Source organism: Microtus ochrogaster, linkage group LG8 (assembly GCF_000317375.1).
Source record: "Microtus ochrogaster isolate Prairie Vole_2 linkage group LG8, MicOch1.0, whole genome shotgun sequence".
Lineage (NCBI taxonomy): Eukaryota > Metazoa > Chordata > Mammalia > Rodentia > Cricetidae > Microtus > Microtus ochrogaster.
This window is the reverse complement of record NC_022033.1, coordinates 1,831,069-1,836,174: the sequence shown is the minus strand read 5'-3', so window position 1 is coordinate 1,836,174 and position 5,106 is coordinate 1,831,069.

Below are 5,106 nucleotides of genomic sequence, written 5' to 3'. Positions count from 1 at the left end.
GGTACTCAACTGTCTGGTTGTACTGGGAGGCAGGTCACGGTACTCAACTGTCTGGTTGTACTGGGAGGCAGGTCATGGTACTCAACTGCCTTGTCTCTTCACTTCCTGTCATCTGTGTAGGTTATCAGTGGCTAAGTCTTGGTACAGTGCCCAACACACACTCAGGTGAGCAGCTTCATCTGCAGCTGCTTCTTCTTTAAGCACTAAGCTCAAGGCTTTTGTTGCATGAGTTTTATTTTTCTATTCAGAATTAGGATGCTGTTGTGGAATAGTTTCCTCTGGGATTAAAACATTCCATCCTACAGGAAGCTCCTTAAGCAGGAAGAGAAACAACTCAAAACAGCTTCAGAAGGCTCCTTAAGCAGGAAGGTAAAGAACTCAGGAAGTCCCTGAAACTGACCAGACTCACCAGGTCTCCTCCCTGTCAACATAAGATAAAAGCTGAGGGGCTGGAGAGACCGCTCAATGGTTAAGAGCACTGGCTGCTCTTCCAGAGGATTTGTGTTCAATTCCCAGCACCCACACGGCAGCTCACTACTGCCTGTAACTCCAGCTTCAGGAGCATCTAATGCCTTCACACCAATGCACATGAAATAAATTTAAGTAATTTAAAAAAAAAAAAAAGATAAAAGCTGAGAGTCCTTCTCTGACGAGCAGAGCCAAGCTGCAAAGAAGACTCTCAGACCAGCTCAGTTGCCTGGAAGGGGTTTAGACCAACTGACTCTCTTGGAAGGGACGCTTTCCAACCTGTGCAGCTGCCTACAGGCTGTGTGGTGTGCTCCACGTTCCCAGCTCTGTGAGCTGCCGCCCATGGTGGGGTGGCTTTTGGTGAAGCGGCTGTCTGTAAGTCATTTCTGCTCCTATGAGTAACTCTGCCCACATTTCTGTAAACAACCCCAGTAAAACTCACTGGTTCACTGTTGTGATCCAGCTGCCCTCACTCCCCTTGACTGACGGAACTTCCTTGTGGTCTGTAATTGACAAGGATGTTTGTGTTCTTTCTGGCCGGTGGGTCTCCACAGGAGTAGAGGTATAAAAGGTTGCTGGGCAAAATAAAGGTTGCTGTTCTTCCACCTGAAAAGAAGGCTCTGCGTATCCAGGCTACACTGGCTGCAGCAGTTCACCAAAGAGGATTTGGATGGAATCTGTACTTTGATCTGTAGGGCTCCACTATCTGGGGTTTGTAGATGTGTGTTGCATCTCTCCAGGAAAAGAAAAGGTTTTGTCACGCAGCAGATGCATGGTGTGGCCTTAGCAGGTAGAGGACTTAGGGGAGCAGAAAGAACAGAGGATTGTGGGGCTGCGGATGTGGCTCAGTGCATAGACACTTTCCCTGGACGCATGAAGCCTGGAGTTTGAGTTGCACATAAAAGCTGGTTTCCCATCCAGCAATCAGGAAGCAGAGACCAGATCCCTGGGGCAAGCTGACTAGCTAGACTAGCAGGAACTGGCGCATTCAGCAAGTTCTAAGAAATGGGTAGAGGCCGGGCGGTGGTGGCGCACACCTTTAATCCCAGCACTTGGGAGGCAGAGGCAGGAGGATCTCTGTGAGTTCGAGACCAGCCTGGTCTAAAAGAGCTAGTGCCAGGACAGGCTCCAAAGCCACAGAGAAACCCTGTCTCAAAAAAAAGAAAAAGAAATGGGTAGAGATCCATAGGGAGGCACGGAACATTAGCTTTGGACCTCCATGCATATTCATGCGCGTGTGAATGCGTTTTTGTACACACAGAGAGAAATGGACATACACTCTCTCACACATCCCATACACAAACACGCTGGGACTTGCTAGAGTGAAGAGTCAGCTCTGTAGGCTGTAACTCTAGCGGCTTCCAGAAAAGAGGCTTCTAGTCCTATCTCCACCAGAAGAAAAGCCTCCATCTGCCTTGCTCACCGGAGACCCTGGGAAGTTGTGATCAGGGAGGGTGGGCAGGAGACCCTGTGCCCGAATGAAAGAATAGGCCACTGAAGTGTTAACACCCTGTCCTTCGCCACAATCATCACTGTAAAGACGGGGTCCACCTCACACATGGCTGATGGGATTATGAGGTGGTATAGCCACTTTGGCAAACAGCAGTTTCACGCAATGTGATGACCACGTGACCCAGATACCATCTTCCTGAGAACAATTAAAACAGCCAGGGAACTACTTAGGCACAGGTGTTCCTGAGTGGTGGCAATAGCCTAAATGCCTATCAGGTGGTGAAGAGTTGAGAAACATCATAAAGCAGAGCATTGTCCAGTTGTCAAGGGATAAAACACTGATCCGAGCTGTGACACGGATGATCCTTGAAATTGCATAAACATGCCAAGTGAAGGGAGCCGGTGCTTGGCTCCATCCATAGGAGGTTTTATTGAACGTCCAGACTAGGCAGATCCATGGAAACAGAAAGCCCTAGGTTGTTTAGTACTAGGAGAGGGAACGGAGAAAAACTGCTAATGGGTTGGGATTTCTATTTGGGATGGTGGTTACACAACTGGACATATTTAAACACCATTGAACCACACGCTTGGAGTGACTAGCATAGTAAGTAAACAGTATCTCAGTAAAGCCGTTAAGTAAATGGGAAATGGTTCGGGTCCAGCCTGGTATGGAAAGAGACTGCATGCTTTCTAAGATGACCAGTGCTGGTGACTGTCACTTGATGGCACTCTGATGGCAGAGGACCACTGATGGCAAGAGTTTTGGTACCTAGGAGAGATAGCCAATGGGAATGAGTTACTAACTAGTGCCTGGTAACCTGCTGAAACCGTTCCCTGGGCTGGAGAAGCCAGCTTCCTCTAGGGACAGCCCTCTTCTCCAACTCCGCTCCTCCCACTGCAAAGCTCCGCCTGCTTCACAGACAGTGCCTGGCTCTGAAGTCCTCCATGGCTAAGTACACGGTAGTTCCCGTCACCTGGAGTCCTAATTTCGCCCTTTGCTTTTGGGGTGATTAGGGTGGGGACAGAAGGAAAGAACTGTAGTTACTAAGTCAGACCTACTTATGGGTAAAAATAGAAGCCTCTGTGCCTGGCATCTGGCCTTGGGCTGAGTGACAAACTCAAAACAGACGAGTCCTGGGTTAGCTAAGAACTAGGGCTCGGTTGAGGACCATTCTTGGGGGAATGTGAACATCTCTCATTTACATGACCTTGTTCTTGGGGTAGTGACTTTGCCCAGCAGGTGCCCTTCACCATCAGGCAGGTGCCAAAAGTGCCAGGTAGGCTTCTGGGTTGTCATGGCATCCTGCGTCTCCAGTGGAGCCACGCTAGGATGAAATGCCAGAGAAAACAACTGAAGAATCTGCTGCTTCTTTCCCCCGCTGTCCTGCTGCAGTCTCAGGGAGGCCTCCCTTTGGACATCTGAAGAGCCTGTGTTCAAGGGCAAAACCATATCTGGGCATCCTGCCTTGTGCATCCCTGTCGTGAGCTGAGGGGCAGAGCCCAACCGTATCAGGCCCTACCTCGATGGCTGTATGACCCGAGCAAAGTCACTCAGCTCAGGATGAGCCGCATCGTACCTCAGAGGCCTGGAGGGGAGACTGCACTGCCATGTGTGCCGGGATGGCATCTGGAGTGTCATGGATGTGGCTGTTGTGTAGTGGTGGGCACTGAGTGAGCTTTTGGTAGACTGGCTCTAAATGAGCTCTTGTTTATTTCTATCCAAGAAGAACAGAGGCCCACGGACTTTAGCCCTCACCCTAAACTGTTCCTGAGGTCTTCAAGAGGCTTGCCTCCAAGTAGATGGTCCATTCCGGTCCTCCAGTGTTCTCTAAGCATTTCTGCCTCTCTGATATTTAGGGATCCAAGGGTTGCCTGTAACCCCATCAGGTCTGACCAGCAACCCCCGTGAGAGCGGCCAAGCCTCCGTGATCGTGTGCAGGGTCTCACGTGCTTCTCTTTCCTCCCTGGAGCACAGCATAGACACCGTATGCTCCATACCTGGGAATCTTGGGTATGGGGGGGTTGTAAAGAGGAAGGCGGCAAAGAGGGCAAGGAGCCATCTGGGATGGAGAGGACGGGGTGGGCAAGAGTAGGGACAGAAAAATGAGCTTTTTACAAGTGTGCAGGTCTGGATGAGCTTAGTGGGTAAAGGCCATTCCTGCCAAGCCTGGTGACCAGAGTTCAATCCTCAGAACCAACATGGTGGAAGGAAAGAACAAGTGCCCACCAGTTGACATTTGACTATTACACATGTGCGGTGACCCTCCAACACAGAACACATACATACACACAATAAATAAATACATGTAATTTTTAGAAAGAGTAGGGTCAGAAAGAGGACCAGGCAGGCTGGGATGTTGCCTAGCTGGCAGAATGCTTGCCTAGTGTGCATCAACCTGTGTTTAATGTGGTAGCAAATGCCTGTGATCCCTGAACTCAGGATACAGAGGCAGGAAGATGGGAGTTCAAAGCCACCTGATCTACATAGCTTACCACCAGCCTTGGCTACGTGAGAAACCCTGTCTCACAAAACAATACCGGAACAGGAAGGGAGAGAGGAAAGAGGAGCTAAATGGAAGGAAGTGGAGAGATGTCCGAGCACATGAACTTTAGCCTAGTTGTGCTCATGCTGGGACAAAAGGTCTGTTGAGCAGTGGGACACGGCAGCGAGAAATGGAGTTCCTCTGGAACCACAGACAACGTGTATGACCTCAGGAGGGGTGCTAGTTGTGCAGAGCTTGTTGTTGTTTTTTTTTTTTTTTCGATTTTTTGAGACAAGGTTTCTCTGTGTATCTCTAACTCTCTGACTATCCTGGAACTTGCTCTGTAGGCCAGGCTGGCCTCAAACTCACAGAGATCTACCTGCCTCTGCCTCTCGAGTGCTGGGATTAAAGGTGTGCGCCACCATCGCCCGGTTTATAGTCCAGTCACGTGTGCAGCTCTGTGCTCTGAACACTGCCACCCTGGGCTGCCCACTCTCTTATCTCCTGTGCCTCCTTGTTCCATCCCAGCCAGTTGTGATCAGGACTCCTTCCCTGGGCTGTGATGAGATCCTGAGCGTGGGCAGGGGCCAGGTGAGACCTTACCTGGGAAATCCCTATATGTTAGACCACTCACTGGATCCCTCTGACCACTCACTGGATCCCTCTGACCACTCACTGGATCCCTCTGACCACTCACTGGATC